Source organism: Pteropus medius, unplaced genomic scaffold (assembly GCF_902729225.1).
Source record: "Pteropus medius unplaced genomic scaffold, Ma_sr-lr_union100, whole genome shotgun sequence".
NCBI classification, from domain to species: domain Eukaryota; kingdom Metazoa; phylum Chordata; class Mammalia; order Chiroptera; family Pteropodidae; genus Pteropus; species Pteropus medius.
The window spans coordinates 3,720,585-3,732,968 of NW_024347788.1; the positions used below are offsets into that span (position 1 = coordinate 3,720,585).

Consider the following 12,384-nt stretch of genomic DNA (forward strand, 5'->3'; position numbering starts at 1 on the left):
AATAATGCTGGACGCATATTTAATGTTATATAATACTTACAAACAAAACTAAAGATGTGGCTTCTTCCCTTCCATAGCAAAGGATAATTAAAATGGCAGATCATTTATCACAAATGTAACTAGACACATGTTCACATGAGATAGTCACATATTTCATTGGCAGCTGATGTACAATTATATATAATATATTTCCCCCCAATCACCACCAATGCTAACAGCAGACTGAAGCCAAACATGTGGAGAACTAGACAATTTGGAATAGAAATATACTTTGACATCTAACAGTGAGGGTTCTAGGTAGGATTAAACAGCCTAAGGAAAAATCTTTGATTCGTGACCTGCTTGGTGCCAAATGAGCAGGGCATTTCCAAACCCTTTATTGATGCCACTCTTTTTCCAAATCAGAGGATATAATTTTATGACAAGTTCTTATATTCACATTGCTCCACTGTCCCCTATGAACAGCGGTGCTAAAGATGTATAAACAATTTCGTCTTTTTCTGATAGTTTATTCAGAAAATCTTTTTTTCTGTCATTATCTTAAAATAATAAAATTGATTCCTTTAAGCATAGCGCACAATGGACATTGAAGTGGTTCTTAATGTGTTTGTTATACTGAAATATTTCTGGATTTGTGAGACATTTACTTTGATCAATTCTACTAAATAAAATATAAATATTCAAAGCCATGCCTTTATAATATAAAATGGAGACCTGAAATATTTACAGCTATATTCTTCTATTGTAGTTATCTGCTCTTTAAAATTTAATTCGACATTAAAAGAACATTTATTTTTATATACCATCTAAATGTTTACTGAAGCTGTTCATGAATTCCCCCACTTATTTCTGAGTATATTATTAATTGGCATTATTCTTATAGGGCAGACATTTTTTAGGATATGATAATGTCAGTAGGAGTAGCTGACATTCTAAATGAAGCCTTTCAATGCTATAAAAATGATCATGGGATTCCTAAAAAGATTTCCTCCTATGAAATAGTGGTTACCTCCTCACATGAAATCTCATCACCATGACGAGATACTGAAAGACATGAGCATAACACTTTTTAAATTACACTTTTATTAAAAAGCTTTCTTCAAAGGGTTGTATCTCTAACCTAACACTTACATAATTCTCTTTTGGTCTCCTGCGGACTTGCTTCACCTTTGATTTTGGTCTTATCACTTTGTCTTATCACTTTGTCTTCAACTGCCTCACACTTGACTCTCTGTGCTTTCTCAGTCACCTTTCTTTCCCTCTGTGTGATAGCCCAAATGTTTGCATCCCCTACAAATTCATATGTTGAAATGAAATTCCCAAAGTTATGATATTTGGAGGTGGGGACTTTGGGAGGTGATGACCTTATAAGGTGGAGCCCTCATGAATGGGGTTAGTGCTCTTATAAAAGAGACCATGGAAAGCCCCCTGACCCTTTCCTCATGAAGGATACAAGGAGAAATCAGCAGTCAGTGACCCAGACCTCACCAGAACGTGACCATCCTGATCTAGGACTTCCAGCCTCCAGAACCATGAGCAACACATTTCTGCAGTTTACAACCCACCTAGTTAATGGTATCCTGTCACAGTGCTTGAACAGACTGACTGTTTATCATTCAATGCTATTCTTTTCAGAGTTCTGCCATGTGCTTTATTCTCTAGTCACCACATGGCAATTACTCACGTGCCTTAGAATTATGCTGTTACTCTAGCTCAGTGGTTCCCAACCAGAGATGATTTTTTCCCTTCCTAAAGGGGGCATTTTGCAATGGATGGGGACATATGGCAATGTTTACAGACATTTTTGGATGTCACAACTAGAACGGGGAGTTACTGGCATCTAGTGGGCCAGGGATGCTGCTAAATATAATACATAGGACATTCCCCCATTATAAAAAGTTATCTAGCTACAAATGTCAGTGTGGCAAGGTTGCTACAGTTTGAGCTGTTACAAGTTTCTAACGAATGTTATGAGCGAGAGATGAGTACATTACACCCCATCTGGAAGCTCTAGAGATTTCTCACCTTCAGTGTATGCAATCCTGAACTCATGGATGGAAACCACATGGTCTTGTAAAATCTTAGCACCAAATTCACAGATATTATACCAACTATGATGTCTTATACTCTAATTTCACACATGCAAACAAGTAATAAGGCCTCCTAATAATAACTTTCTAATCGTTTCTAATTTTCCATCTTCCTCTCTATCCCCAAGTCACTTTCTTATTTAAAGAAATATTATCTCTTTCTAGAATATTTCAAAAACCTCATTTCCAGTCTCTCAGTTTGTGGTTTTATAATTTCCAATCCACAGCTGTAAAATGCTATTTTGTGTATGCCATATAACATTCAAGGTAAATGTTACAATATTTTTGTCCACCGCAAAGTCCACTTATAATGGCGTAGCTACTTACCTATCTGGCTTCAGTTCTTATCACTTCTTTGAACACATTTCTTGCTCCAGCAATACTAAACTACTTATGAATATACAGTATTTTATCAAACTTTCCTGTATTGGCAAATAGTCTTCTCTCTGCCCTGTCTTGTCCCTTCAGCAAAAGACTACACATCTTTTATGATTTAGCCAAAATAATTACAATAATTACAATAAACCTCATCAACAATTTCCCATTAAATAAGTCTGGTTAGATTTTTCTATTTTCCCCCTGCTCTCAATACATATCTTTATTTTTGTAATTATCATTATTTGCAAACTTCTGAACTAATCCTTGCTCTCATTTATCTTTGACTTTGAGGACATGTCAGAAAAATAATTTTCAATCACTTCCCAATTATATACCTCAGAAGGACATTGGGAAAAATACTATAGAAATTATATTCTAAAAATCCAAGTAGAACAAATGAATGTCCCAGCCTCTCATGAAGTGCTTATCCCTGGACCAGTCAACTTAAGTCACAGGATGGATTGTGTATGTGAAGCCATTAGCTCCTTGGAAAATATACTGATGAAATGGACAAATTGAAGAGAAAGAGTGTTCTTAGAAGAAAAATTGCTAAATATCTACTTTAATGGTCTCTCCAGGCAGAGACTTTATGTTTTAAAACTGAAATTCTTTCAATATTCTCATTTAAAGTGGTGCTCTATTAATAGAAAAGAAAATGAAGAAAAATAAATACATTTGTTATATCTTCATTTCTTTTACTGACTTATTAAGCTCTTAAAACTACCCTCTCTGTCTACGGCCATGCCACCCTGAACATGCCCGATCTTGTCTGATCTCGGAAGCTAAGCAGGGTTGGGCCTGGTTAGTATTTGGATGGGAGACCACCTAGGAAGACCAGGTGCTATAGGCGTAAAAAAACAACAATAACAACAACAACAACAAAACTTCTCTCTTTCATGATAATAATAAAGTAACGAATTATGGAAATATTTAGGTTTGGTTTGACATCATATCCATTTCATCCAACATGTCTGTTAGAGTTTCTCTTTAGGAGGATTGGAGTGAAATGGAAAGGATGAATGAGGAGCCTTCAATTTAGCATATATGGTATTGAGAATTTTCCTGCTATGATTCTGATTACCAAATAATTGATCTGCATAGACTGGTTTAATACATTGGTTAGCAGAACCCATCTTCATATTAATAACCTTAACCAGTTCTCTCCAATCTCAAATATCCATGCAATCCACTTATTCTACATGTAAATTTAGGACCATTCCCTTAGTGTTATTCTCCCCCAGCATTCACACAAAATATTGTTTTGCAATCCCTTCGTTTAGAAAATTATAAGTATTCACTTGCTTATTTCGGTCTGTTCTACATCTTGTCCATTCATCTTCTCCTTGAGGAAAGGAGCAAAAGGTTATTTGGTGATACCGTTCCTACTCTAAACATTATTAATTAGTTCTCTCATACTACTTAAAGAGAATTAGGGTAAAGAGTTGAGAAAGAAAATTTTAGAATTACTAATATTAACAATACAGGGTCCAAATGAATAATATATTCCTGACTTTTTTTTCTGAAGTGTAAATGGGTATATAAGTCATGAAGGAAGTATATCTGAGAAATGTAACTTCACAGAAATAAGAGTATGGCATAATTATCTCTGAGCGTGCCTTTTGACAGTTTTAACTAATTTAGCAGCTAATGTTATTATAAATCATTTGTTCAGATTCATTAAAATTATAATTATTATAGTTTTTATGGGTTTATAAAAATATCAATTCTATAATCTATATTTCAACAGCCTAATTAAGGGGGGATTAATTGCATAAATATATTTTGAAAATTAAAAAAGAAAAAACTCATGATTAAAGAAAAGTAATCCCAATATCTTGTTTAACATTTTTGTTTTTATGTTTCTATTTTTTACATTGCCCAGAAGATACATTTGACATATACTGAAGAAGCAGAAACATCACTGTGAATATCCATCAGGTAAAGCAATTTTTTATCCTATTAGAAGGTCTATGAAAGACATGAAAAGACAGGAAAAATAATTTTAGATTGAAGAGAAAATGTACATGGTGTTACCATCTGTTTTGAAAGGAAGCCACATAGATAAGAGTGAAAATCCATTTGATGGTGATACCCTGTAAGAACTGGAATAATGAAATTTTAGTTCTTAAAGACAAAATTCAGAGATGCTTAAGAAAATTGGAAAATGCCAAGCAGACTGGCAGAGAACAAGACAGACATATTGTCTATGTTAAAAACAGAGTCTTACAGTGATAGACAGAGCTTTTCAACTAAATTTGCTTAAAATATAATGCATGGAAGTCATAAATTATCCTATATTACTCATTATGAAGACTATATCTATGTATTTTGAATCAACTACTTTAGATCATGTTATTTGTAGTTAAGTAAAATAAGCTCTCTTGTTTTGGTAAATAATACTTCATTGCAGGTAGTTTGTTTGTATCACATCGTAATAGAGTCTGACTCCATTTATGATTTTTCGCTGCTGATGGACTTCAAGCTCTGGCCTCCTGCTCCCTCTTTTCTACATTTAGGCAAGCTGATAAGAGAGTCTAGGTGCTACTTCCTTTAGCACCAGTGGGAATTTAAAACTATGCAAGCCCCTGTCCATGTGGGAACTGTGAGGTCAGCCCGCCCTTCAAGGATAATAAGAACCACAGCCAGTTGCCTCTCCCTGCTCTCTGGAATCATTTTCAGACCAGCTTAGGAGCCTGCCCAGTCTCCCCAGGAAACCTCATATGTGAGTGACAATTCTCTTTATACCTTCCTGGTGCATGGGTGACATCATCATTTCTGCCATTTGAACCTATTTTGTGTGGTGGTGTTTCATCCCACCTTTGTGAGGTGACTGGAACACACGTTGATACATGAATATGTGTGTAAGAGAATTCATATACCTATATACATGGTAGAAGTTATAGATTATAGAAAATGTCCTAACGTAAACTAGCTCATAAATGTTAACATAACAAAACATTTTAGCTTACTTGTAATCAACAATGAAGTTAGTAACTTCCTAAATTACATAGTTAAAAGCATTACTTTCCTAGTACAGCTTTATTTTCAATATTTGTACTAAAGCAGGAATGAAAATTCAATGTTTAAATGACATTGTTAGCTAAGAAAGTCTGTAGTCACAATGATTCAAAGAAAATAAATTATAAATGCTTCCTGAAGACACAAAATATCTATATTAGTAAGTGTATTTATGGAAGAGAAAAAATATAATCATTAATTGTGTACCTTTATTATTTTGTTCAATCTTAGCCTTGACAAATATTAAATAGATACAGGGTTAATAGTTGTGATACAAAATAAAAATTATTTTTATTCTTTACTGAGTTAATTCATATGTTTCTATCTGTATATCTAGATATAGACTTGTATCTGACTGCGGTAGAAATTAATATATTGGATTCATATTTTATGCACTACAATATGTAAATTTAAGTTAATTCAATACCATGGGAGTTTAAATTATGCACAATTAGACACACAGACACATATATAAGGCATTGATACATACTTATACGTATATATACCATTATTCGCCATTATTATATAATGCATATATAATATAATGCAACATAGGACTATATATATATTTATGTAACATTGAATTTAAAATAGGAAGACACACACACACGCCACACACACACTTAAGTAATATGCACAGTATAATGCATTGCTCGATCATTCTTACTCCCAAGAACATTTTAATAAAAATAAATATTTAAAATAATCAATAATACTGTAAAATACCTTCTGAAATATATGAACTCTTAATATGTTTTATCCCTGTTAGTAAAAACCTAAAAATATGAAAACCAAGTCTACATAGCAGCAGCAATGAATCAAACTTATTACTGAGACTTTAAGCCACTCCAGCTGCATGTGAAGGAGGTGTGAAAAAATGAAAGTTCAATAATCTAAAAAAAAAAGTGCCTTTCCGCACTTTGTGGGATGGTGGTGATTGCGGAGCACACAGAGTAGTATTCACTCGGTGGGTGATTTTTGCAATAGCAGTCTGATCTAAGTCTAAATCCTAATCCAAAATTAAAACTCAAGATGTGTTTTGTTGCATCTGAGCCAACATTTTTTTTTTCTGAAATGTATTCTCTAACTAAGCTCCCCCATGTCTCTGATTGTCTTAAGATTTTACCTTATTTCAATGTATGTCTTTAGAACATCTCTTTTGCAAAAGACGTGCCGTCTTAAAACACAGCTGTTTGAATGGTTGCATCTTATTCTCATTACCTCATTTGGGAAATTTAAATATTCTTTTATATAAGGTGGAATAAAAGAGTAGACTTGAAAACGTTTCTAGAATTTAATGTTTCTTACTGTGATATACTGGAAGCCACTCAATTTCCAGAACATAACTACACAGATTTTCAGTCTTTTAATTTGGAGTGCTAAAAAGTGATAATAAATTGTGATAAACATTAATTATTAAAGTAGCTAAACTTTCTTATGGTGGGACTATGAATATTGATTAATTGCTGTTTTTCATTTGTTTATATGGTTCTGTCATTCAAACCAAATGATAAGATCATAACATATATTGATTCTTTTCTGAAGTAAACTCTTTGATGGAAAAATCTTAGTTTTTAATACCCTAAAGAAGCTATTAGTAATTGCTAATCTGCAAGTACATGGTGAAATTAAATAAGCAGTGTGAGCCGAGACCTTTGTACTTAAAACTCTACCTAACAGAGCTTGGCTTCAAGAAGGCAACATCGCATACCTAGGCTTATGAGGACATTTTCCTAAAGTGTAACTACTTAACAAAAGGATGAAATCATATAGCAAGGAAAATTGGTTGTAAATATATAAGTGACAACCCAGATGACAATAAGGACTAAATAAAATTTCAAAGTTGTAAAACCAATTATTTGTTATATACCAATTATATTTATTGTAGCATTATTCTCAGTAGTCAAGATACAGAAACAATCCAAGTATCCACCAACAAGTAAATGAATGAAATGATGATAGGTAGATAGATAAATAGATATGTAAATATAGTTATAGATACAGATATAGATAGCATATTCAAATATATATAAATCAAAAATAAATACTGTATGATATCACTTATATATAGAATCTAATAAAGCTGAACTCATAAAAATGTGAGTAGAAATGTGGTTACCAGGGGCTGTGGTTGGGGGAATTGAGGGGTATATTTAAGGGTGCGAGCTTGCAACTAGTAGATAAATTAGTTTGAGAGATCTAATACACAGCTTACTAATTATAGTCAATAATATTACATTATACACTTCAAAGTTACTGAGAGACTAGATAGGTCTGAATTATTCTCATTACAAAAAGAATTATGTGACATGATAGCTCTGCTAGCTAATGCTACAGTGGCAATCACAGTGCAACATATAAATATATCAAATCAACATGTCGTACACCTCAAAGTTACACATGTTATAAATCAATTATATCTCGAATTGAAAAAAAAAATCTCTATCGGTAGGGCATCTTTTGTTTTGTGGTGCCTGTCTGTCCACTAATTCCCAATCTTATCGACATTTTATCTAAGGGAGAAATAAAACTTATTAAACATAGTGGCAACGCACTGAAAGATTTTTTTTTTAATATATAGATGAAAATAAATTATGTTGCAGAGAAAAATCGTGATAGAGTAGGGGAAACTATCTGCTTTTGACATCAAGAGAACATGAGATTTTAGTCTGTCATCTACTTGCAAAATGATCTATTAACTACCGTCCTACCAAGGCACTAATAAATATTACATTCCTTAAATCCTTGAATGCAGCCTAGGAAGATAATGTAGGTATGGTGTCTGACACAAAATGGCACAAAATACTAAAAAGATGGTAAATCTAGGCAAAAGTCAGTCATGTAAGAATGTACAAAAGAAGCTTAAGACAGAAGCACATGCGTAAAGGACTCACACATTTTGATTTCACAACCTGTTATAAAGTTATGCTGATCAAGAATGTGTGGTACTGGCGTAGGAATAGACATGGACATCAATAGTGTGAAATGGAGACTCCAGAAACTAACCTATAGATTTATGGTCAATGATTTTTGACCAGGTGCCAATACTATTCAATGGGAGAAGAATATAAAATAGTCTTTTCAACAAACGTTGCTCTGATAAAATCATAAATAAATAAAAGAAAAAAGAATATAAAAAATTGGACCCTCATCTTACAGCATATACAATCATTAATTCAAAATGATTCAATGATCTAAACATAAGTGCTAAACTCATCAGCAGAAGAAAACATAAGTGTAATTTTTGTGTTTGATTACTAAACATTTTCTTATACATGACACATTCAGCACAACGATTAAAGGTAAAATAGAGTGGACTTAATTAAAACTCTTCAAAAAATTGTCAAGAAAATGAAAAGACAATTTGCACAATGCATTAAAATATTTGGAAATTATATATCTATAAGAGTAAGCATCTAGTATCTTGAATATATTTTTTTCAAATTTTAAAACTCAACAATAAAATACATAACTGGATTTAAAACTGGACACCGGATTTGAATAGTTTTTCCAAAGAAGGTTTACAAATGGCTAGCAAGCACTTGAAAAGGTGCTCAGTAGTCACTGATAAAATGTAATTTAAAACCACTATGTAATAATGCTACCACACATCCACCAGAATAGTTAAATTAAAAAAAAACATAGATGATAAATATTGGCAAGAATGTGGAAAAACTGGAACTCTCAAATACTCCTAATGGGAATATGAAAAGGAAAAACTGCTTTGGAAAATAGTTCCTCAAAAAGTTAAACATAAAGTTTCCATATGAACCAGAACTGAAAACATGTCTACATGCTTTTATACAAGTGCGTATTGCATACAAGAAAAATTTACATGTGTTCATGAAAGCATAATGCATATTAGCTAAAAAGTTGAAACAATCCGAGTGCTTATAAATGGTCTAGTAGATAAAAAAATGTGATCTATCTATACTATGGAATATTCATCCATAAAAAGAAATGAAGTCTTCACAGATACCTCAACATGGATAAGCCTTGCAAACATTATTCTAGTCACAAAATGACACAAGTTCCATTATTCTACTTATAGAATAGGCAAATCAATAGAAGAAAGTTGAATATTGATTTCTAGAGGCAGGGGAAAGGAGGGAATGGTGAGTGATTACTAATGGGTATAGTAGTTTCTTTTATAGTGATAAAAATGTTCTGGAATTTTATAGCAGTGATGGTTGAACGACCTATGATTCTAACAGAAATCACTAAATTGTACATTTTAAATAGATAAATGTAACGGTATCTGAATTACATTTATACTTTTTTAAATTTCATCTCATTCTCTGCTCTCCATTACAGGATGTTTTGTTTCCAAAACAAAACTAAAAATAAAAAAAAGATATGATAAAGTATAAAAAAGTGCACTGAGAAAAAAAAGTAATAAGATGTGACATTAATGATGGAACTAACAGGGAAATAAAAATAGCAATAAAATGATAAATGGCAACAAAGAGATATAAATTTGATATAAAGTTAAATGGTAATTCTGCAAATAAAAAAAAACTGTAACATGGCTGAGAAGAGTTGATGGACTTTAAGATAAATCTGTAAAAATTATGTGGACTTAAATAAAAATGGAACAAAGTATGAAAGGAGGAGAAAAGGAGAGAAACAGAGGAAAAGAAAGAAAGAAAGGGGGTGAGGAGAGAGGAAGGGCGAGGAAGAGGAAGAGAATGAAATGTTCTGGCATACTCATTTTTTTTGTAACTGTATAATACTCTGACCAAAGTCACATACCTAGCAAATGAAATAGCTGTATTTGTTCTTAGCTTTCGCACTCAGATTTTGTACAAGGTAACATATTGTCTTTCAGGTGACTATATATATACTGTAGTCGACTGCATAAGTTAGAACTAGCTGCTGTAACAATTTCAAGTCTTTGTGGCTTAACATGATGAAAATGTACTTTCCTCAAACCCCAGTTCTTTGTGGCTGAGATTGCATTATTGAGAGTTATTGAACAAATGGAAACCCAGTGTAATGGGGCCGTTACAATTTGTTATTCCTCCCTGGCAGGAGAGAACTTGGTATATCTCCAAAGACATTTTATGGCCAGGACCGGATATTGCATCTATATGACTTCTGCTTATATTCTATTAGACAGAACCCAGCCACATAGCCTCCATGTAACTACATGAGATTAGGAAATGCAATTTCCTGGTTTGGCCAGGCTGAGAAAATATGAGTGGTGTATATTCGGTCTTTCTCTGCTAATATACACATATCACATGCATATATATGTTTTGCTATATAGACTTGCAGTATACGATTGCTCTAATAGTGCATATGATATCTAAATAATATATCTAGATATCATTCTTCATATTAGTTTTCTATTAGTGCATAAATTAACCCAAACTTAGCAGCTTAAAAGAAAAATAATACAAATTTATTATCTCACAGTTTCTTTCGGTCAAGGGTCCAAGTACAAGTTTGGTGAGTCCTCTGCTCAGGGTCTCACCAGGGTGAAATCAAGATTTTTGGAAAGGACCGTGATCTCACCTGAGGAGTTTACTTCCAAGCTCAAAAATCGTTGGCAGAATTTAACTCTTTATGATTGTGGAACTGAGGTCCTCGGATCCAAGAGGCTGCCTATCATTCCCTGCCATTATTCCCGGCATCACTCTCCACAACATCACAGGTTGCTTCCTAAAATCCAACAGAAAAGCATCTATACTGTTTCAAGTCTCTTTGACGTCTCTCATCGTGGACCTCTAGACCCTCGGCCATAAGCCTTACAAGAGCCTCATCTTCTATGGGTAATCAGTTACAGCAATCTAAAGGCAATATTTTGAGTAACCACTTTATCGTATCCCACTATGGACTATCAATGCTCTCTTTACCACTAGAAACTACTTTGGAAAACCAATTCCCAAAAATCCCCAAACTTTAAATGAACACATCCTTAAGATTCTGTTATTCTGTAATCACTTTGATATCAAACTTTGGTTTGATAACAGAACTAACTAGTGGATGAGTGTTCAACAACTCAAATGTAGATGTTGACTCAGCAAGTCCACGTCCAAGATTGGAAAGGTCATAATCAGACCAGAATCACAGGGATATGGGCCAAAGCTGTTAGAACAGGTGGGAGTCTCTCTTTGTCTCTAAGGAGTGCTCGATCTCACTTTTAAGAATTTTAAGAATTTACAACTAAGTAAATCAGGTACACCCAGGATAATCTAACTTAGAGTCAATTGATTTTCTCTTCAGAAAAATATCTTGACTAGTGTTCATTTGAGTAACTGGGAGGTGTGCCTATGCCACAAAATGGCTGCTGATTCTCTTTTGTTTTCCAACTGTCACAAGAGAATATCTTGTATCTATTCTACCCAGACAGATTAGAAAGGAAAATCTGGAGAACACAGTTTACTCAAGCCATTTTGACATACTGTACATTTGTCGCCATTCATTTCTTGTCAGTTTGGCACTCATACATGTTTCTTTAAAGAGCACATAATGTCCAAACATAAATAACAAAGTAATACTTCGAATTACAAGATAGAATTATCTGGCATACAATCAAAAACTTACTAAGCTTTTCCCCAGAAAAGGATGATATTTTCTCTTTTCCACTGATATCCAAACCCCTAGCTTTCCAGCCAAACCATTAGTCACAGCCCACAACTCAGTGTACAATTGCATCTCTGACCATTTCTCTTTTCAGGCCAAAAAACTAAAACATAATATAACTCCTGATTGGAAATTTGCCCACTCAATGAATTCCTTAATTGGGAATCTTCCTAATTAGGAATTTAGAAGAACATTTTAAAGTGCTCTCAGTCATATGGCAATACACTTGCAGAGAGTTTTAAAGAATATTTCAGGAGCTACAATCAGTTCCTTAAGGAAGTTCAATTCCCCTAAAGGGCAGCAGTGACAG

At 33.4% G+C, this 12,384-nt stretch overlaps 1 long non-coding RNA gene and 1 other non-coding gene across 2 annotated transcripts in view; one reads left to right on the forward strand and one right to left on the reverse strand.

Annotated features, from left to right (window-relative positions):
- Window positions 1-12,384, reverse strand: part of LOC120614447 (uncharacterized) — a 50,072-nt gene that overhangs the window by 22,154 nt on the left and 15,534 nt on the right. The gene's annotated exons all lie outside the window — the stretch shown is intronic.
- On the forward strand, window positions 3,200-3,318 carry LOC120614518 (5S ribosomal RNA). The gene has a single exon (XR_005656000.1). It is a non-coding gene; the product is annotated as a 5S ribosomal RNA (ribosomal RNA).